Source organism: Ischnura elegans, chromosome 5 (assembly GCF_921293095.1).
Source record: "Ischnura elegans chromosome 5, ioIscEleg1.1, whole genome shotgun sequence".
Taxonomy (NCBI): domain Eukaryota; kingdom Metazoa; phylum Arthropoda; class Insecta; order Odonata; family Coenagrionidae; genus Ischnura; species Ischnura elegans.
This window is the reverse complement of record NC_060250.1, coordinates 11,363,040-11,387,909: the sequence shown is the minus strand read 5'-3', so window position 1 is coordinate 11,387,909 and position 24,870 is coordinate 11,363,040.

Genomic DNA, 24,870 nt, shown 5'->3' with positions numbered 1-24,870 from the left:
GTGATGATGATCTTTTAAAGAGATACGAGGTCGAGGCTGTGGAAAAGACGCATTAGTCACTTGTTTGCGAGCTTACGGTCTATTGATTGAGGTAGCACATAAAAAAAGAAATCGGCCATGATGATAATAGGAAATCGAGCAGGCTAACGGGAAAAAATAGGGGTGGTCGGATCGGATGCGTCGGATCCAAAGTTGCGGAAGACATCGGATCTGGATCCGAAATTTCAAATAATAGCTTCAGCGCAAGCATAGGGGTGGAAAGAGTTCCGATTCTCTCTTCGAATGTGCCGTCGCATGCGATTCTTGTCCTACTCATGAACCGTTTTGTTTTAAAGCTCTCGCAGAGGTTACGTAGCAGAATTTCAGCCGTGGAAAATAAAAAAGGTAAAATACAACTGGTACATAGTGTGACTCTTCCCAAGAGATTGAACAATCATCGGTGGAATCTCAGCGTCAGAAATTTGAAAATGGATTTGGATCCAAAAATATCCGACCCAAAAGATCCGGCTCTGAAAATCGAGGATCCGATACGAATCCGGAACCGAAAAAAAATCCTGGATCCGTCCATCTCTAGAAAATAATTGTTTTAAAATGACGATAGATATCAGATTGCATGCCCTTTCCAATGAACGACCGAGGAAAATTTCACACCGGTCCGTCCAAGAAACGAAGGCGGCCAGGAGCTGGTGTCCACGCTGTGGATTGTCGTTCGCAAAGACGGAGAACGTGACGTCGCCGCGCTGTGCGGATTTACAAATTTTGATCTTTTATATTGTTGCGTCCTCTGTGGAAAGCTGCAGAAGGGGCGACTCTCGCTTGGGATCTTGACTGACGCTGAGGGATTCCGGGCTGCGGAGATGGTCCTCTCGGAGGGACAGTATCGGAGAGAAATGAAAGATACGGGGTTTGCCGCAAGGAGTGTGTTTTACACTCTTGGTTGTTGAACAACAGTGATCTCCTCCCTCCGATACTCCGGGTCAATCGACGAGCTTCCCCTCCTAGGCCCTGCGGGCGTCCGCTACCCCAGTGAGAAACGAATCATCGAATCCACCTCGAATCTACGTCTACAGATCGTTATGTGGTCATCGTCGATTTTATTTGTTCAATCGACGAGTTTTCGATGTGTTATTCTGATAAGTCAGGGTGCTGATTGGTGGAGGGGTGGCATAGCGATGTAGTGTTGAAGTCTTAAAATTAACTGAGAGACACTATTAAAACTTATCTGACAAAAATAAGAAAGCTAAAATTAGATAATTATTTTGTTAATTTACATACATTAGCTTCAATGACGGAGAACAATCGTTGATTCCTTTTCATTCAGTAACTTGACAGGGAACGCGTGGCGTTCAAGCTTAAAGGCACTTGCTATAGAAGAAAGAATCGAAAAGTCGATCGAAACGTGTGTCGGTCGTTGTTGGTGCAGTGTTCGCAATTACGGCATGTAATTTTTCAAGATATCACTTTTTCCCTAAATACAAAATGTAGAAAAATATCGCTGTAAATATATGTAGATATAATTATCATCTGTACTTGCCATGCCTGCATGCTAATTACAGATAGGATCCTGATTTAAGGTTTTCAGGGAAGACAAAATTTAAAACAATTGTGCTGTGCAGATTTCCATGCTCACACATATGGCTTAGATACACCGGACTTCCTACTTGTGTCACAGTTCTTAGTATTTCCAGCGTGATGTGTGACATTATGTTTAAGCTTGACGTTGTAACAGCGTCTAATTCATTTTAATACCTTTGCACTCGCGCCACGGATGTCAACATGATCTCTCATTTTTTTGGAAGGGTATCTGCTTATTATTGAAGATAAATATGTAGGACTTGAACTAACAATTCGCGAATATAAAATTGAAACCGCCAAATTATTTCAGTCTTCATTTGTTTAGACATTGCGTGCTCGATTGAAATCCGTCGTTGGGGCCGCAATAGATGCTCTTTATTAGCCGAAAAGATGTATATTTCCGTAATCATTATTATTAGGAATCGCAGATATGTAGACAATATCACATCGATGACGTCGACATCGAAAACATGTCGATTTTCAGACCATATAGACATCGATCGATGTGTTACCATTGACGTTTTATCGATGACTACTTCGACGTCGAATCGACGACGATTCGATAACTCATTTCTCACTGGGTACGCGGGTCCCGACACTTGACGAAATTACCTCGAGGGAATGATGCGTGCAGTTTTTAAGAAATAGCGGCGTCCGACTGCCCCCCCCCCCCCCCCCCGCGCCCCGTGCGTTCTAGAACTTTCCTCTCGTGCACCCTTATTTTCTGAAAAGCGCGCACGCATCGACTGTGGAAAAAGCATTCTCCACTATTAGCACACTACAGGTATAATGGAATGTTCCAGAGACTCACGCACTAACTAAAAAAGGCGAATAAACCGAGACGGATAGAGCAATAGCCCTGGCATCAAGCAAAGAGGATGCATAGATCGAGAATTGAATCGGCCAAAACAATAGGCAGGCATCAAATAAAGAGTGTGCTTACGGTGAGAATTTTATCGGCTAGGAAAATAGCCAAGCATCAAAAAAGAGTGTGAGAGTTTAATCGGCAAGAAAAATAAGTCGGGATGTAACAATATCTCGACTCGTTGATCACGAGGTGGAGTAAAGTTTCACAAAATTCATTACCGTACTGTAGTCTATCAGCCTGCTAGGCTTCATCAAAATAAGGGTTTGGCAGTTTGTTAATGTTCCTTGTCAATAAGTTGCGTCGAAATTTGCATTAGGTAACTTTCTTTTCAACCTGCTGCTGCAGGTTTGTTCACAGTATTATATAGCATTAAAATTGTCTCTATAAGTATTTGATGCAAATATGTGTTATGTGCACCTACAGAGTGTAATTTAATTGGTGTTTGTGTAGAAATTATCTGTGATGAAACTGTTTCATTTCATTGTGAAAAATAGAATAAAGAGGGTGTTTCAAGAGGAATCTACATTCGAAATTTTAGTCTCAAAATAGGTGAGATTGTGTAATCGTATCGTTGAAACTTGCTTAAAGCTCTCGTTTAATTAAACTCAAAGGTAAATTGTCTCAGACAATTACAATGCACATTTTCGTCCTACCTTATTTATTTTATGTCCTTTAAAATCCTGAGCATTAAATAAAATGTCAAAAGAGCTGGACACCCAAAAAAGAAAAACCGTGTTCGTGGTAACTGCTGAGCGCATCCAAGAATCTGTATGCGTTGCCATAGCTCATTAACTAAGGAGTCGCGAACCCATGTTTATAGGACAAATATTGCTTAGTGTCCTTTTTAGAGGATTGCAGATTCCCGGAAACACCTTGTATTTCCAATGGTGTTAACCTTTAATTTTTTTCCTCTTATTTACCTTGAAAATTAAGTACTACATTAACCCATTAATCCCCAGCGTTGCGTAAACGCAACATTATTGAATTGAAATTATTATAAAAAACCTTTGCTTCAGGATAATTTTTTCTCAGGGTTTCTGAATTCCTGAAATACCATTCGCACTTATTCAGTTATTTTTGGAAAAATATTCATTAAAATAATAATTTTTATTTTACTTCGAAATTTGCCTATTTCGAAGTGTTGAAGTACTACAAACTGTAAATATTTTTTTACAAAGATTTATTGCGTGATCTTACTAGAGGTAATGTTTTCTCTTAGTTCTAAGCTTCTTCATTTATCATGTTTATTTTTGTCACGAAATTTCGTCGTTACTGGTATAAATATGGTTGTTGTAAATAATGTTGCGTTTACGCAACGATGGGAATTCTCTGGTAGACCAGAGGGCTTGTCTCAAAGCATAACGAAAATCGTCAATATGGCTTTTAATCGACAACGTAGTCTTTTGGAGGCAGTTTAGATACATTTTTGGCACTCACAGGTTGAGAGTTAACATAGGAAAGGGTGATTGGCATCTTGAATTCCAACATGGCCATCGGTACGAATTTTACATCGAACACTCTGGTACTTGGTGGAGTCAAGCTGTTGCGCGCACACGTGGAACCGATACAGAGCAATGTCATTCCCATGTCGTTGAGTGAAAGGATTACTTCTTAGACGTTAAATTCAGCTTCAGATGCATTCATTTTCAAAGATGGTAGAATGAGAGGGTGAGAAACCTATTAGTTGAAGCAGGATTGTGATGGAAGGTGGAGCGTTCCTCTAGTCGCTCATTGGAATTTTCTCCGTGCAATCCTGAGTTACCTATTTTTTCTTCTATCGCTTAGGTGATGTGAGGCTAATATTCTAGCTTCAGTTGGGTTCGTATCAGTGAAATTGTCCTCTGAAATGCATCTTTAATTCTCATCCAGTAATTATATCAATCATACCGCAGTAGTTTTTGCTCGGCTTTTTGCTAAATAATTTGTTCAGGGGTTTCCTTCAGATTTAAAATTGAAGAATTTTATCCGTTATTTCTACGCCGCAGACGTATACTTTATAAGAAGCGTCAAGAAGGTAGCTGAAGAATATAAATTGATAGGAGAGGCGATGTATAATATTTTCTTAACTTTGGAACTACAATGGGAATTACATCTTCTCAGTATTTCAAATATTGCAGGAGGTGCTGCAGGTAAATCACATTTTACTCAAGCAGTATCAAAAGAAAAATCGTCCAGTAAACGCGCACGCCCAGGTAAAAGATGCAGAGAACAAACAGCGGTTCATCTTAATGTGAAAAAATAGAATCTACCTCCATAGGAGTCCCGAATTTCTGTGTGAAAAAGGCAATAGAAACACTTATTACTCAGTATGGAGGCCACTCACCAATTGAGCTCCGTCACTTATTTCTCAGCGGAAAATTAATTGAATTAATTTTGAACTACTCAATAATTACGCTGAGAAGATAAATAACCATACATTTACTCAGAGTGAGGCAGCTATAAAAATTATAATTGGAATCGTAGTGTTGTCGGGGTATCATATATTACCACGCACTAAGTTGTACTGGACAAGCCAAGAGGAGATGTCTGTCGCAATTGTGAGGCAATTTATGACGAGAACTTGGTTTGATGAATTAAATAAATATCAACAGCACTCCGATAATTATCAACTACACAAAGTGATACATTTTTGAAAGTTGGACTTTTTCTCAATAGACAAAACCAAAATTCCATTTAGTTAGGAATTTTCCTAACAAATGGTTCCATATTTCAGGTGGCACGCAGCTAAAATGTTCATTCGTGGGGAACAATTTAGAGTAGATTATACATTGTGGTGCCTGGCCTCATCTACAGGCTATCTATATGAATTTTTTCCATATGGAGAGGTGGAACTTGAAAGTGATATGCCTAGGATTTGTAAGTTCACTAGAAGAAACGGTTGTAATAAATTAACTGAATTTTTTTGTTAGTCTCCGAAAATTCTTGCCAAGTATTTTGATAATTTCTCCATCAGTTACAATGTATTAGCAACTCTTAAGTGATAATTGTTATTTTTCAACGGGAAAAGCAAGAGGAAATCGAACGGAAAACTGCGCACTCATGTCTTCGAGAGATTTGACGAAAAAACCTAACAAGGATTTCTACTATTCGTTTGACAGGTCAAAATATATTCTCTTAGTGCGATGGCATGATAACTCTGTCATCGCTGTTGCTTTAAATTATGGGAATATGGAACCCATAGAGAGGACGAAAATATATTCCCGGAGATTCCCGTAGAAAATCGAAATATCATCAACGGTTACAATCAGGGAATAGAAGGGTAGATTTTCTCGATAATTATGTTGCATGTTACCGTATCCAGATTATGAGCAAAAAATGGAGGTGGCCTCTATTCCGAAAAGGGGTTGACAGTGCAGTGGTGAATCCGTGGTGATTTACGCCTAAGCCACGGGCAAAGCAATTCCTCAGTTAGAATTTCGGTCAGAGATCGTAAAACTTTACTTAGACAAGAAATCGTTTCCAATACAATGGCTGATGACATGTGGCATAAAAATCGCTGTTCACATGCGGGACACCTTAGGAAAAATAACATGTATGTGGGGTAAACCGCAGCATGCCCGTCAAGGGAGAATAGGGCATTTCATCGGTAGGCTACATATAATTCCCCGCGAAGATGTCAAATTTGCAAATCAAGGATAATTATGTTGTTAAAAGTGCTACGTTTAATTCCACGCAGCATATTATTGAACATTACATCAGAACAGACGATGAAAAATAAAATATGCAACCTAAGCTTTGAAATTTTTTTTGCTTTTATTTTCCGGGGTTTTCCCATCGTTGCGTAAACGCAACATTATGCAAATCATATATTATGCTAAATATAATAATTTTTTTCAAAAATTAGTCTTAATTAGGCCATAATTAACCGTAAAATACGAAATAACCGGACTTAAAAGCCCTATGTGCAGTGTGGGGAATAATGGGTTAAGAAAACAATGTACCCTTTTTGCGAGATACGCTTATTTCGTTTGAATAATATTATTGAGAAAATAATACAGATATGAACTTCTTCCAAATTATTTATTCCTCCGAATTCAATCTACTTTCAAGCAGTATTATATACAATTCCGGGAACCTTTAAGTCCATCTTAGGATTGCCAAAATATTTATTGTGGATTATTTTGTGCATGGATAATTTACGTCTAATATTTGAGTAATCAGTGACAGTTTAATTTAGAATTCATTAGTTGAAAAAAATTAAAATTATTTTTTAATTTTTAAATTTATCATTTTTTCTTAAATCACATAAAATTTGTAAATATTTCTAAATTTAAATATCTTTTGCAACTCAAAATTTAGCCAAAATAGTAGATCCTAAACAGCTGAGGAATTTGAACACCTGATTCACTAGGAAAGCACCCATGTACCCACTAAACCGTGATTTAGCTTAATATTAACTTGTTTGAAAATATCTTGTACCTCTACTTGATTATCGGATCCAATGTTCTATGAATGTGAAAGTTTTTTAAAATATAAATCAGGGATCGGAAAAATCAATCTTTGTTATTTTTTCATCGTGTTTTGATACTTCAATGAAAATAAAAAAAAATTTCTCTTCTTGTAAAAAATCTCTCCTACCAGATCTCTTGTTCAGAATTTCTTACAAAAATTAGCCTTTAAAAATCACAATTTGTTTAACCTGTTTGCACAGAATAGAAGACTCATTATTTAATAATGAATAAAACTGAATTTTCAAAGTGTTTGCCTGAAACAGGTTAAATCGTCATATTTTACATTTGATTTAATCACCTAGAAGAAAATAATATTTGTGTGCCCGAAAATTAATTCGTCTGTGCTGTTTTAGTTCATTAAAAACTACGGTGATCTTTTTGTACTTTAGTTTCCTAGGATGACAGGCATTTTAGTGTTGATTTTTTCGCCTCACTCCATTTTCTCTCTTTATGGCTTCTTTGACGCAGAGTTCTTCAGAAATCCCTCTCTAAAAGCCTTAGTTTGAATCAAAAAACTTTAACTTAGTACCTACCATTCAGAACAAATTAAATTTTGATTGAAGTTGAGGCATACAGCTAGCGAATAAATTCAGCGGAAATGTGAATGAATTGCTTCTTTTTGTACTCTGAATATTAATAAGTTTTGCCATTTTTTTAAAGATTTTTGAAAGTATTCCTGCCAGATTGAATTATTTTTTTGTATTTATCTTAAAAGAATACCTAAAATTTCTGGTACAAATTTCGTATTTTATAAGTAATATAAGCGGGCTTGACTTGGTGAAAATCCTTTATCGCTGGAAAATATAGCCTTTGCTATTTCAACGTAGGTATTGTTCGGCAATGGTTTCACTTCAGCCTAAGATTTTCAAGGTGAGCATCCTTATTTGGAAAAAGCAGTCTTTATACCTTCAACTCATTTCATCTTGTAATTAGACTGAAGGGTTAATTCATTTTCTTGCGTCTTTTTAACTTATGATTGTAGAATATTTATGTTCTTTGACCTACCTGTACTATCGAAAAATTTGGAATCCATGGGTTATAATAAAAGAATTATTTTCAAGTAGTTCAGTAGTACAAATAATTTACATTTAAAGGGGTGGGGAAAAATGGATCTTATTGTTACATTTCAATTCGCACTTCTTAAGAATAAATTTTCGGTTTAGCTCATATTTTAAGCGGAATTTGAATGCAATCCCAAAATATTGTAATAGATTAGTCAAGTTATCCTTAATTTTGACGAATATTTCTCGGGTTTTCAGCCAGGTTAATGCTTTTATGTAAGCCGACGTTTAACCTGGCTGAAAACCCGAGAAATATTCGTCACAAATATTCACTAGGAAAAATTTAAATCTAGTATTATCCGTTATTTTGTTTCCATCAGTTGCTCATTCTCCAAACGCGTAGAAGACCCTGAAGTACTTCTTTCATTAAATCGGAAATTATGCGCTCTTGAATTGGCATCGAGAACTACTCAACACAGTGTTAATGTAAATTAGTTGTCAGCGATGAAACTCCATTTCAGAGGTTATAAATCATCGTTTTAAAGCATCGTATTAATTTTTTTAAACTAAGTATGGAGTAATATTAGAGGATATTTGAAATAAAAACCGGTTGCGTGCCATTTAAAGGGATTTGAGGATTATAGTTGAGTACAACTGTCAATTCTCTTCGCTATCGTGTTTTTTATTTAATCTATATATTTTATAAACTTTTCAATGGTACCTACTTAATATGATCTTACAATAAAAATCTGTATTTTTCGCACGGCACTCATATTTTCATTTGACTATTTTACAGATTGAGAACATATGAATGATACCATTATCATTCCTGCCGTATCATATTCGTAACTTCCATCGATGGAGGATTGGAGATGCCCATGAAATATTTTCCTGAGGTGCATTGAAGTAAGTAAATATTTTTACGATTTTAATAAATAGGAATGCAATATGATTTATATTTCATTGCTGTTTTCGTCGTTATTTCTTCTTCACATTTCGTCATGGAGGAGACAGAAACTTATCACAGAGTTTGAGACCACGTCCGGGGCACTCGCAATTACGGAACTTCACATTAAAAAACAAAGAAAACAGTCGGTCTTACGAGTAGAACTACTTTTTAGCGGGTAGGATATGGAACCTCATACGAAGGAACCTTGGTTATGACATAACACACATATACACGGTCGAAAATCTGGAATGAGCGAAGCCAAGCTCCGTTTACTATTGAGTGAAGTAACAGATACTGCTTACTTATTGTGCGTCAAGCAATCTTTTTCTGGAATTTTGGAAAAAATAACATCATAGGAACATGCATCAATATTCTGCATTTTCCATGCTTCAAATTTCATTCGTCGGTATGCCCATTTTTTTGGACGATAATGTTAAATGGGTGTTTCCGAAAATGAAAACATCACTGAATTTATTTTAACTGCAGAAATAGGGTATATATAAATTAAATATATCTATAAAATTGTTGAAGGAATGGCGATTGATTTGATCGATGGTCCAGAGGTAACATACATTCACATTCAGCTCTTCTGAACTAAGCGGGTTTGGCATTATATGTATGATGCGGATCGAGTTTAATTTTGACGACGAACATTTAACTCTTTTGACGGTCAAAAAGGCATGCGGCTGTATTGGTGACAAGCATGATAATAGTGCTGCAATCGGCCTTGTCCGATGCTTTTTATTTCAAAAGCAAAGCGACCGTTATCTTTTTAATCAATACTGATGCCATGTATCGGAAAATATACGAATAAGCCAACGTAAAAATTAATTAGTAATCCGTGTTGGAGCCGAGAGACTCGCTGAAATAGGGCTTAAATCAATGGCTTGTGTGATGCATATTAATTTTTTATCTGGAATATTAACTCCCATCTGTGGTGTTGGTCACGGTAATAGAGAAATATTTTAGTGGATAGTTTTACTAGATGAAGCAAAACGTTAAATTATACGAGTTTGGCCGTGTCATGTCTATTTCGTGAATAGAGTATCAGCCAATTAGATTATATCTTAGTTTCCATTAAAATACGTTTCAAAGAGATGTGGTCACGTTCGTTTCATTGAGATTGGGAGGGTAACCTATTTAAAATAATTTTGATTATTAGAACTGTCGCAATCCTTAATGGAGCAAAAGGAATGGAGTGCATTGTAAGAAATAAATAATTCTCAGAGTGAAGAGTTTTATGCAAATTAATAGTGTCCGTATTTACAATCTATATGTACCTATCTTAACATTTAGTTTCAATGATTTCATGAAATGTTACATCCAATGAATCAATAAGATTTGGGATTTCATTTAAGGAGCTGTAATTCCATCGTGTGTCTATTTACATTTTTTAGCTTAGTGCATATATATACCTATTAAACGTGCAGATTATGTATGTCAGTCATATAGGTCAAACCGTAGCTAAATAAATGAAGGGACTATAATGTTGGAAATTAAGTAAATTCCATATTGATGAAACAACCTACTTTTTATGTTGAACATGTTATGCTCGGTCTAAATAATGTTCTAACCTCCATGAATGTTTTGGAAGTGAATTTTAATGGTGGAGTGTTTCTTTACTTGTAAGGTTTGTAGGTCAAATACTAAATGCTACTGTCCTCTATCACTGCAAATGTTTTCTTTTTCCTGTCGAGTGCACTATAAGTGGGAGAATACTAGAAGGTATTTCAATGTAAGAAGGTGATGATCTAATTTGGAGCTTAATGCAGCTGGACATTTAGCATTCACGTGTACAACTTTAGTACCTTGTGAGAGAGAATTCCTCGTGGAAATTAGGTAATAAAACCACCATTACTTATGAGATTAACGAAATAGCACGTTGGATAACATGCCGTGATACGAGATTTTAGTTAAGCTCAAATTATATTTCGGGAGTCTAATCTAGTTATTGCCTAGCTGAAATACTTAGTCAAAATCACCTATATAAAACTTTGATGGGATTTTATCAGAGAGGCGAGATCGGATTTACTTTCTGAAAATAACTTTGCTGGTAAATCTTTATAGTAGAAGACAAAATCCTATGGATATATGACTCTCCCTTTTCTCATATTTTTGTCCTGAAGAGTGAGTTACGATAGTAGGAAAGCAAGGGAGGCTTTCAAACCAAAGGTGGCGAATCCTTCTCCCAAATACAGCATCCCGAAAGACATAAACATCAAGAGACGCATCGTTCTTAGGCCTTGTCCTTTCTCCCGAACAAAAGCAGCTTCTAAGGCTTCCGTGTGGCTGTTAATGTCACAATAACGCTCATGCCTTACGTAACGTGGTGATTGATATTCCCGTTAATGTTAACTCCAATCAAGTATTAATATATATTTCATATTACTTTCTTTCGTAAAAACACTTTACATTTTAGCGCGCTATACAATTGATATACTAGAACATCTGATGGCCTGCATACAGGTGGCTTTCCCACTGAGGGGAGTGATAGCTTAACTGGCTTAAGCACTCGACCGGAAATTCGGGGATCCGGGTTCGAATCCTCGCAAAGGTGAATGATTTATTTTTTTCTGTGAAATTTTCGCAAAATTCAGTAACACTTTCCACTGGTAAAAAGATCTTTACGTTGCCGATGTCTTTGGGTCGCATTTGTTCCACAGCCGCAGTTTGTCCGGGATGTAATTTTTGGAAATGAAACTCGATTGTACGATATAAAATGATACTGCACCCTATCTCTCCCTTGCTTTTGTGCTTTTCTTTACTTATATAATAGTGATTTACTATTGGAGGTGAGTGAAAAAAAAAGGTTTCCAAACCAAAGATGGAGAATCTTAACGCCCGAAGAAAGTACCCAGATATATGGATTCACCTCTCTCAATACTGTGGCCCTCTCCTTTCTCCTAACCGAAAAACAAGCCATCTGTGGCTCTTTTCGATGGTTGTTCTTGCCATGTTCAGTGTTGCTCACGCATTCCGTCAGTCTCTGATTGATATCCCTGCTCGATATCACCCATTGCCTCTCCCATCCTCACATCTCTTCGCTGTTTTATTTCCCCTCTCCTTATCTGCATCCATCTCTACTCATACGCGCACATATATCGCATTCCTTCCCGTCAAGCCTTTCTGTATTTATTCCCTCCCCTGTGTCTCGCGAGGCGCTCTCTCCGGTGAGTCGTAAAAATGTTTTGCCTTCTTGCCCGCCTGTCAACCCTTTCTCGACAACGCGACGCCCTCACTCCCAGATACGTCGTTCCCTTTCCTCTGTCACCCGGAGTGATGATATGCATCGACGGAGTTCTGTTGTTTACGGCGTCATCAGTTTCACCCTTAGCCTCGGCTCCTTGCGTGCATCTTCTGCGTCTTTGCTTCATTCATTCCTTCCCTTGCCCCGAATCTCTTCAAGCCAGCTCGTATATCCTGTTCACAAGGATGTAGCCCACGGGTGTAGCTTTTTTTATAATTATTTCTTGGATTCTCGATTTCGATCTCTTCAACTGTGCTTTGCCACGATACGCTGGAATATAAAACTTGTTTCCTCTTTCACTAGTCAAGTTACTTACGAAAAATGTCGTTCGAAATCGATTTTTAATCGAAATGAAAATCTCGACTTTTCAACAATAATCGAATTTTCAACCAAAAGATCGATTCATTGAAGAAAATATCAAAGGTTATTAAAAAAAATACAATTAATGGAAAAAATGTTTATTTGCGTTTAAAAAAACTCAATACACATTTGAGTAGTGGAAAAAATTACAAAAACTCAACTTAAAATACTTGCCAATGGTAAAAATTTACAAATTCACGCACATTAAATTTTGGGATCACACTTGTATTAATGTGGCTTCACTCAAATTAAAAAAAAGACACACTGGTTAAAATACTCTCATGATGATTTAGCGCGTTCGTTTTCAATTTTACTTGCTTTAGGGAATAGTCTTTCTCGTCGAATGGATTAAATAATCATGGGCCGGTAGTGAAGATGTTGACGAAGTGGTCAAGGTAGCAGTTGAATAATCGATTTTGGATCGTTACTCGAATACGATGATACGATCTCGATCTTCTTGATATTTTAATATCAAAGCTCGATTTTTTATTTTAATCGAAATCGAGTTTTTCATCATTGCAACAGTCCCAGCTTCAAGGGTCAGTTCAACAACAGTTTAATTAATCATAATTGAGTCACAGTATGGCTTATGGGTAATTAAGGAGCGGGGATATGATTGGATAAAAGGGTTAAATTCGGTGGGTTTTGTTTGCTAACTGGTTCATGCACCCCGAGGGTATCTTTTAGTCGATTGTAAGAAGCAAAGAGAAATGTTTTGAAAACGTGTAAAATTGCTTTCCCTTCCGTAAGTATTGTAGTGTTTTGCAGGTATAAATGTACAACCTTCATTCTTATGAACCATAGCGCGCCTACTAATTATATTTTCTGCCGGTATGATTTCATAGCTATCAGCCATACTGGCAAAGATTCTGTTATTGGTTTCATCATCGTTCTGAGTTGTTTTTACAGCGGGAGCTTCAATCTTCTGTGGAGTTGGACCTAAGGCAGCAGTAACGGCTTTAGCTTTACCGACCGAATTTCGTACATGCATGCCCCATTTCAGTTGTGAATATAAGGCTCCAAGAAATTACGTCTTGTCGTCTTGCACAGTCTGAGTAAGGTTCACTAGTATTTAATTATGGGCACGACCCGGGTTTCGTAACTTGGTTACATTATTCATGTTCAAAATATCATCAATTAATGCTCATAATAAAGTGTTATTCCTTCGATGATCTTCGCCTTCTCGTGAAGGCAACGTGTACCCACACACTTCTTATGGGTTTTCTGTAAGTTTCCATCTAGTAGTCCATTCTCCATAAATATCTTGATGATGTCGTCCTAGAGTTTAAACCCTGAATTTTCTATGTTTTCAGTCATAATTTACTTACTACGAAGAAGCCCTATACGATAAGTTGAAAACGATATCATATAATAATATACATGTATCGAAATATCATTTGTCCTTTAATTACTTATTTTCCGGCCGCTCACGGAACTATGAACAATAGCCATGCTACTAATCATTTGGAAAGTCATTAAGGGTCCTTTAAAATTTTCCTCGCCCAGTTACTCGAACAAGCTCATCCCCCACTGAATTTGAGGAAATAGCGACTATGAACTTAAGTGTAATTCCCAGTTTTATAACGCAAAATATTGCAATTTATGCCCAAGGAAATGAAGATCACAAAGTATCTGCAATTAGTGGTCAATTTTCCTCAAATTTAAACATCATGCTAGACTTCATTCATGAATAAAAACTAATTTTACCCTTTTCAACCACATGTAGCATTAATTTAATGCATATAAAATAGTACAAACTAATAAAGGACAATCTTTATCTTATGCTTTCAAAACATATGCTTCTTAAAGCTTATTAGTTTAGGTCATTATATTATCTCAAATTGTTTTACTAAGCATTACTCAGGCGATAAATTTAACTGTATAATATTTTCACCTTCATTCGACGTATTTCAGAATATATTTCTGTGTTTTCCGGTGAAAGGCTTGTTATATATAACATGCGGCAGAATTCAACGATTGCTTGTTAAATTTAATTAATTAATGTTACGAGGGGATGCGTAAAATGGAATACTATATCTTGAGTGTCACTGGGCTTGTTTCATATGCGATTGGAATTGCAGAGAGACTTAGCTCACACCGGCCATAGAGACTCAATTCAGTGAAGGGATTTACCATTGATTTACTGTAATTGGTAGCGATATCTTCAAATAAATTTGAATTCTTTCTATCGAGGAGAATATCTGAATGTGAGCATCTCAGCCGAGCATTGCTGTTTTATTTTTATCGAAAGTGGAATAATTAGTCTCATTGATAGCTTGTTTTGCCTTGTTAACATTAATTTATAATGTGTATAAATTTGAAATTATTATTCAAGGAATAACTGCGAGCTAACAAGCGATGTACCATTACATATTCACCTGCAAGTAATCTTCAAGTGCAAAAATTCCACACAGGAATTATTGATCGCCTTGATCCGGAATCCTACTTGAATTTCACGGCTTTGAGGCAGTTATTCTAATACTAACTAAGTACATTATTTAATGTTGTTTTATTCTACGGAGTAGTTAGTCCATATATAGTCTTTATCAGTTCGAGAATCTAATCCACCCGAGTATAGCCTGGTATACTTTATCTAACCTGAATGATTCCCGTTAGTCCCTATTATTTTCCACAAAACATTTTGAGTGCTATGAGATCACTTTCTACATGTTTATATAAATCATTAAAACTATTGATAGAATAACCGTATTGAGGTGTTATCTGCAAATGATATTAATTGACCTTTAAAGCTGCCTGCACATAAATTATTTACATAAGTTAAGAACAGTATGGGGCCCAACACAGAACCCTGTGACACACCACTGTTAAGTTGTATCTTTTTACCATAGCAATTTTTGAGACGTACACCCTGATCACGATCACAAAGATAGCTTTAAAACCATTCTTACGCAATTAACTGCGATAATATACTAGATCTCATAATGACTTCATCAATATCACATGGTTAACGAAGTCTAAGGATTTGATTATGTCCACAAACAAGCCGGTTAATTTACTGTTCTTATTCATCCCATAATTCAGCTTTGAACGGAAACTAAGCAAGGCATCTTCTGTACTTTTACCAATAAGATTCCCGAATTGGATATTAGTATTTGTAAAAGTTTACTTATTTAGAATTTTATGAAGTCAAACTTCGAAATTATGTAAATTAATTTAATCACCTTTTTTAAAAATAGGTGCCACTATCGAATGTGCAACTGTTTAAGAAATATTTCTGTATGCGTACGTACTTATGTTAGTAATTTGAGCATGGACCTGCGAAATTATTTCTTTTACTGCTTTAATGGCACACATGCAAAAATATTATCAGCATCTTTAGAATTTGTTGACTTTAATTCCTTGATGACGCTGCTGATTCCCTTTGCGTTAGTAGAAACAAAAACAATGAGTCACTCAAATTGAGGGCTTGAAATGTTTATTCATTTTTGTCCATATTACCTACTTTGTAAATAAGTGCATTGGGTCAATGATTCAATATTTTTTTTAAAGATGAGAGCGAAATTCATTCACAATGTCTTGACACTCAGTGACAGCGTTGCCATGATTTGGTTTTATTTGTACACGTAACTCTCTATGATACGCAATCCTCCGTGAAGTGAATCCAAAATGCGCCATTGAACAGCTTTGTTATTAGCTCTACAGTGAAAAGGGCCAGTGTAATATTTTTCTTTATATTCCATAATATCATATTCTAATCGTCGTTTGTACGATTCATGGTAACTAATGGGCTTCTCGTTATCAGGGTGTTTCTGCATTTTCTTTGCTAAGGATTACACCTAAAAATCCTCCCGCACTAAGCGTAAGTCATCCATGGCTTCTTTATCCCTTCCATATTGATTGATATCCAGATTGTGCTTGCATCGACAAGTGAAAAACACAATGTTCGTAATATTTTTCAAATCTTGGCATAGAAATTACATGTTTTACCTAAACATCAATTTGGATTATGATGATTACAAACCGTTTTTCATTTAAAATCCATGAGAATGATCTTTAGTTATAGTAATAACATCAGGCAAGGAATAAAGGACTAACGTATTAAATCTCAGATAAGTACCTGAATCCTAATGCAGGGCACGTTAGAGTAATTAAATGTTGTCCATTCGCAGTGTTTACGCAAAGTTATTCTTTTTCTATTTTCGCTAGTTGCTTCAAGAGTGAGTTCTCCAGCTTATGCTGAAATTTTTAACTTCTTATAATAATGGGTTTATTTGATTAGCATTTACATAGAATTTATCCATTGTGATTACTTATTGAAAATGTTTTGCAAATATAGAAAAGGAAGGTATTTTATGTGATAGGCTAATGATACATGCCGGTGGTCAAATGGACATCCGAATGAAACCTGAAGTCTATAAATAAAATTATGTAATTCGTTGATTCCTTGGTTCTGCATGCTTTGCTTGGAATATTCATTAGCCTGCACATTATTTAAATTCGTTACGTAAAGTGTAATAGATCCGCAAATCCGCCAATTAACTATTTATTACTAAATCCTCACAAATTTATATTACTTACCGATGCATCTCATTAAATACGATGCGTTAACTGTCAGTGATGCCGTGTTATGTTCTACAATTTCATAGTTTGAAGGCCTGCGCTATTAAAGATAATTTATTCAAGAGATATGCCATTTATGTCTCTTGTTTACTTCAACGAGGAATAATTTGAATTCCTTAAATAGGTACTTAAATCAATCGGTATATGGCATCTTGTGAATTTTTTGTATGCCCTTTTTAATTATTCCTAAAAAATTTAAATGTTATGGTTGGAAATTTGACATATTGTCTCCTTGAAATATTTAAGTTTCAAATGGTAAATCCTCACTGAACTTACGTAAAAGGGAAATCAGCAATCAACTCCTTCTTTGGAGCAAGGTTAACCTGAATATTGAAATTTTATTTTGCTTTGGGGGGTGAGAAATTATTCGTGAGCATTGTGCGGGAATTATGCAGGCACCCCTACCGGAGTCAGTGCGAAGTTAAATACTATTTTCATGAATTTTCTCTCGTTTAAGATCTGTTTTAGATTTAAAGTAAAAAAAAACTCGATAAAAATAAAACTATGTGAGTAAATTAAAGAAAAAATACAGTTGAAAATGAGCAATTTTATTTTGAGATATTTTGGCGCCAATATCTTTAATAATTGTTATTGTGAACTTAAGTTGGAAAAATTACCCAAAATGAGAAAAGGAATTCTGAAACGTATATAAATATATGTGAGTTAAAGGTTAGCAATAAAACCGGGTATGGCCCTATAAAATAATGTTTTTTACATCAGAAGGGACGTAACGTTATTTCTCTGGAGATTGCATTATCGGCTGATTTAATAAGCCTTTTTTGTAGGTTTACTTTCAGCGCAATTCAGTCAACGTGTAAAGCTGAAGTTGCATGTATGATTTTATAATTTTCAAAGCGGTGCAGTATTAGTCAAATTTCACATATTTATATAATGGCTGTTTACATTCTTTAATTGACTTTGAGAATTATTACTCTTTAAAACCTAGAATATGGTCAAATGGAAAGCCGTGTATGCGATGATTAGGATATTCTGAGATGCCGGTTTGATTAAATAAAGTTACTCTTTTGAATTTCTTTGGGTTAACCATTGGATTTAGAGTTCAAATATCATTACCAGGAATTTTTGACACTTAAGAATCATTTCACAGAATTCTTATAGACCATTAGCCTATTATCTTATAAGTTATCTTTGTGATCGTGATCAGTGTGTACGTCTCAAAAATTGTTATGGTAAATAGATAAAACTCAACAGTGGTGTGCCACAGGGTTCTGTGCTGGGCCCCATACTGTTTCTAACTTATGTAAATAGTTTATGCGCAGGCAGCTTAATAGGTCAATTAATTTCGTTGGCAGATAACACCTCAATACGGTTATTCTATCAATGTTCCTTCTGAGCAACATCAAAAATTTATAAATTTTTTGCTATATTTAGGAAATATCTAAACTACGCATTATTTTGTGTTGAAAATGTATTAGCGAAATATTTGGCTTTCACCATAATTATGATGGAGTGCAAAGTGTTCAAGTTTTCGAAATGAAAAATCTTGAAATTTGATATCTCCCAGAAGCATCTTTGGGCTAGAAAGGGTTAATTGCAACTTTATTTCACCATCGTCATAAACTCGGTTTTACGTAGGAATTCACTCAATTCTTCAATCATATAATTTAATAACATATTCATAACTCATGTTCTTTTCATCAGCTGGTCCATGCATCTCATTTGAGGACTTCCTTCTACCGTTCTTCCTCCAATTTTTCCGTTCACTATTGTCTTCCTAGCACAATCATATCGCATAACATCGCCGGTTGAGATATTCCGGTTTCTTCTCAACGCTTGCAAAATACTTCTACTATTCTTAAAACTTCCACAATACTCTATTGTACAGCATATCATTATATTAGTTTATTTTGTGCGCTTCACCGGATACAGTCATGATATTCATACACCATTAATACATTGAAGTCTCGCTTAAGGGGTTCTGACCTTTGTTTAAAGTACCCCATTGAGTGTGAGAGAAAATATCTCAAGTGTCCTTTACTTGTTACCTCAGCTGAAAGTTCCTTTGGCATCCGCGTCAGACTTCATGCATTCTCATAACGGAGGCAAGTTCCATAATGCAACGCGACTGTTTGTCTTCCTTTGGACATATAACGAGGCTCTAGTTCAAAGGATTTCAAATAAGAATGTGTTTTCTATTCAACTTTTATGCCTTCTGCCTTTCGTATCATCTTATTCTTTTATGCGCCTGGCGTTCGCTTAAAAAATTCTTCGTTATCTCGGAGTGAAAAAGACAAACGGCATAGAATGCAGTGATGTATCGATCCTTTGTTTTTTTCTCAGCCCGTCTCACATAAGAATGCGCTACGGTGATTTTTTTATGGCATCTTCAGGGAATTTTTTTTCCCAGTAGGTGTCTTTGATGAAATATATATATAATGAGAAAGCAGTAATTGTTCTATTTTTCTCTGTCAATGGAATTTCGTATATAGTTCGAATCCTTCCTTACTGAGATTGTCATATACTCCGCTATATTTGTTTGTTTAATGTAAATGGCTTTATTTGCTTATTTTAAGTCGCAAATCCTAGGTATATGGTAATAAGCTGCTGAAGTTACCAGCTGATTTAATATGAGAAGAAGAACCTCGGCGCTAACTCCTTGTTTATGCATCTGTAATAATGTGTACATACCTTAACTATATTTAACGAAAATAATTTACGTAATTGTTGGAATTCTTTACTGACGTTGAAATGTCGGCCAATTACGGTGTCGTAAGTGGACTTGTTTCTATTGCTCATAATGCTTTCTGCGTCGCGTAATCTAGTTTGCGATAAATCGAAGATATTTAGCTCTGTATTTCGTGTATGCACCTATTTAGCTCTAGGAAATCATTTTGACCCTTCCAGTTTTTGGCTTCATGCACATTTATTCCATCAGTGGGTCCAAATCTTCGGCAAATCTTGTTCATTCAGAGTGAATGAGGTCATAACGGAGAAAAAATAGCTTGTTATAAATAACATTCCTGAGACAATTGCAATTATTAGTTCAAACCAATTTATGGACAACTTATTGTAATTCAGGCAACAAGGAATGAATGACAAAGGGCTTAAACTATCTAGATTTTATGGACCTAATATTTTAAATTGTTGGTATCTCGGATGGACTTTGCAATGATATTTTATTTTGCACTGACTCACCTCTGTTAATGTTAAGCCTCCCTATGAAGAAAAAACCTCGACCTTCACACACACGCCACTTTGTTGCCTATTTTATGTCATCGGCATTCTTTTGTTCACCTAAATTTTTCCTCCTCCCAATCCCCCTCCTCTTACCTTGGCTCTGGTATAAATGCATGAGAGTGTGTTTGCTTAACTACCTTGAAAACTGATATAGAGCTTCGGAACCATGGTCGGTGGAGGTGTGGAAAATACCATTTGTTGTATATATTTCATCATTGATATATTTCTTGTTATCGAAGACATACATTGGAATTGAATGAAAATGTTTCAAATGTTGTTCTTTTTGTATTCTGACAAGTTGTTTGATTAATGATAATTAATAGGGTAGTTTCCTTCATCAAAGAAAGCGAAAGGCATTGATTGAGATTCGTTACCCACCATCAGGGTATTCATAATATACAAAGTATTTGGTTTCAGATAACTCAGTTTAGAGGAATGTTAGTGGTAAATTTTAAACTCATCTGTAAAGGGCCAGATTGGCGCTCATGCGATGACACTCCACGTGACGTCACAGGGACCTAGAATCTATACAGTAGTCAGGAGTTTTACATCGTCTGAGATTACCAATGCATGCATGAGGCACAGATATCAGGGAAACATCTCTTAATAATCACCCATTAAAATTGCGTAAGATCGGAAAGTTTCCTTCGTTTGACAGGGTATTAATAATCCTTATTTAAGGCAAGTGCTACCTGCTAGCAGTCTGCATCGTAGCGGCACTCATAGCCTCGCACCAACGCGGTCTCACACGACGGCAGCTGGAACAAGAACGACGTCACACGAGGTTTTCTCAGCATGCATACTTAGCTGTCGCGTTTTCGCGCGCTTGAAAATTTTCACATTTCATTTTATCGCGAAAAATATATATCGTCATTTAAGAATCTAAAACCATGAAATATGTACTCCAGGAGTAATTATCTTTCGATTTAGGCAAAAAAAATAATAGACAACCACCCAATTAGCCCGCATGTGCAGACGGAAGTTAAGAGAAAATCAGACCACAATGAGATGTAATGGGAGAGAACCAGTTCATCATCATCATCATCATCAGTCAACTATTCTAAGATTGGTTTGACGCAGCTCTCCATTTGTCTCTCCTATCCGCTAACCTTTTCATAGCGACGTATTTCTTCTCCTTTACATTCTTTATAACCTATTTAATGCAGCTCATTTGGGACCGTCCCTTGCCCTTCTTCCCTTCCACCTGTCCTTCAACGATTGTCTTCATCATGCTATCATGTCACAAAATGTGACCAACTTAATCTTTTGCTTTAAGTATTAAAAAGATTTCTATTTTCTCCCGCTCTTCTTAGCTTTTCCTCATCACTTACACGGTTGAACCATTTCATCTTCTTCATTCTTGGGTGGCACCACATTTCGAATGCTTCCACTATTGACTCCTCTGCTGCTGTCAACGTCCAATCTTCTCTTCCATAGATAAACATGCTCCATCTCTAAAATCTGATGAATTGTTTCCTTACTTCTATGCTTGTAATCTCGGCTGTAAGAGGATTCTTCTTTTTGGAGAAAGCTCTCTTCGCCTACGCTATTCTACTGACTATCTTTTTCTTGGTCATCGTTGATACTTCCGCTTCCCAGGTAAACCGAGAACAAGTTAAAGGTAAAAAATTCTCATGGTCGTCATTTTTCGTATTGCATTCATTATATTATGTTGACGTCTTATTACAAAATTTTAGTTTCATATTAGCATATCATCTGTAAGTACACGAAGTTGCGAAATCCAGGAGGGATAGGATGGAAAATGAGAGTTAAATATAATTTTGAACCTGATATATGGGTCAAAATGACCCATTCCGTCTTCCTAGTGTTGAGGTTAATTCGAAACATAAAATTGTACACGAAGTCGGAGTATTTAGCTGTCTCATTTGGCTTTAATAATACTCGTAAAGCAAAAGAGCTGTTTGACTAGCTCCTTATCAGCGTATCAATACTATTACTGTTCAGAGCCTATATTTTCCTGACTTTAATCCCATTGGAGCCGCTGGACTTTTTTCTACTTTATACACCTATACAACGCTGAACCTGTTGTCATTTGGATATTCCATATTTGAATTGTTGCCTTAAGGGCCAATCAAAAGTGGGAAAACGTATCGGGCAACTTGATGGCAGGATGGAAGAATATTGAATTTTTTTACAATGACTCCAGCATTTTTTCCCACCCTCACGGTCCCCACAGCCGTTTTTTCGGTCATTTTTTTCCCATAAACTGATTTCCATAAAGAAGTGACGTATTGAGCACCATTTTTGGTGTGTAATTTTCCCAAAACGGGCAGTTTTTGCTCTTGTTGAAAAATTCCGTGAACGTGTAACTTTTCTCTGGGCTCACGCCCTTTCGCGACATTAAAAAATTAATTCGGAACACGGCCGCTGGTTGCCCTTCCCTTCCCTCTCACTTTTCCTGGCGCTCGTGTCGCTTGGTCATGCACAGCTCCATGCATATAGGTTGGTGATTCGGGTGTCCGTGTGTAAGAGACTATGCTTCATGGATTGAATGCAAATTGGTGTTTTTTTTACATATCCATCGGCTGTTCCCAGGGCCTTAAGTCATTATTATCCCTTGTTCGATGGACGCGAGGCAATGAAATCACGAAAATATGGAGAGATGCTCTTTTTTTTAAGGTATTACGTGCGCAATTTTAAAATTACCATGATTCTCTCCGCTGTTGATTCTTTAATGATTGATTCTGAAATTCTGCAGCCCCCATCACAGTTTGCATTTTTATGGACATAACGCGTGAAAATCTTTCTAAATTTCAATATAAACTGTGCCACATATATTCTATTATTAATAAGGAAAAAATCTAATTATAATTTTGATTGTATTTCACTCTAAATTTCTGCAAAATTTTCATTCAACTTATTATAGTATTGCGGACACAATCGCGTGCAAAAAGAAATGGTATTCTTAAAATAGGGGTGCACCCGTAGACGAGATAGTAACCTCTCTCTGCGCAGGCCTTTCATTTTTTCCCAATTTACATTGTTTCCGTTTACTATGTTGCGCATACAATCATTTCTGACTCCCATTTGGGTATAATCATCTGCATTAAACGATTACATTAAGCTATGCATTCTCGGTTACTAGCCTAAGCTAATTACCTCAACAGCTTTGATAGGTAAATATATTATGGCAGTATACTGTAAGCTAATAATTTTTACGTGACACTAATCAGCAACCAACCTCGTTCATATCCTGATTTCATTTCGATATATTTTAGTAATTACTGGGCTCTGAGGATATTAATGGAAATGTGGTATGGAAAACTCAGAATAAGGGTACACTTTGGGTAAAATTTCGCAATTTGGGGCCAAAAAATTGCTTAACTTGATGATTTAAAAAAATATGAAGGCAGGTTTTAATAATTTACGATAGCAAAACAATAAAATTTCTATCGGAGAAACTGTGTTGTACTGAAGGAAACTGGTAATGTCTATCTTATGTTCATATTTTAGGCCCATCAGTTAATTATTCGTGAAACTGCATGATTTTAAGATAGTTGTACACGAAAGCGTCCAAGAGAATGCTGAAAAAATGCATTGAGAATTTTACGAATTTTACGAATTTTATTAGCTTCCATGTGCATTTCTTCACTAAAATACTAGTAATTTTACTTGATACCCGTGTCATATGTCCAAAATGGTGAAACATACAAGTTTTTTTACATAGTAGCCGTGACATTTACGACAAATGAAGTTCTTTTTATTTAATTGTAACGATAAAGCAAATTATTGGCATTTCTTCATGTTATTTAAACGAAAAATGTTTTAATGCCGAAAGTCATCATTAAGATACAAAATACTAAGGTAGCAAACTCACAAGTATGAACAGGAAGATACCAAATGAATCTCTGAATAGATGAATGGCATGTTACGTACTTTGAACTTTATGTAATTAAATATGGCTATAATGTCAAGTTTAAGGTGGCACTTCAAAATTAGTAAAAGCTATAAGCTTCTGTCTTGTACGATCCATTGAATGGAGCATAGTTATACGGTCTTAACTTGATCTACAGGTATATCTGTATTATATACGTATGCAACACCACAAGCCGCCTGGGCAGGGGTATAAGGACATCAGACGTTTCTTGCAAAAATATGAGGGAATACGTGTACTGAGAGCCACGAAGTAGATATTATTGGATAACTAAGTCCCGCATTTATGTCCTTTACTGTTTAGGGTATAACCAATTCCTAAACTTATGCGTTCGGAAAATATCAGAGAGTTATCCTCCGATAACCGTCAAAATTATGCCCACGGACTGCCATAAAATAACCATTAATATTAATACAAAATTAAGATAGCTTATTTTTATTGTGCTCTTTTATTATTTTGGTGATAAATCAGCAAAGTAAAAAAAATATATTTCCCAAATTTAATGCCCACAGACTATGATTGGTCATGTCCGTGGAGAGTCCCACATAGATTTTCCAAGAGGTGTTTTACGTAAAAGATAGTGTCCCGCGTGATACGGTGGAAATCTTTGATATTCAGTTTTGTAAAACCACTAGTCTGTTTCCACACACTTTTATTTAAACCGACCATGCCATTTTCAAGGTTGCCACGAGTTGCCGAAACCATGGTCGGTTTGAATGAAAGTGTGTGGAAACAGACAAGTGGT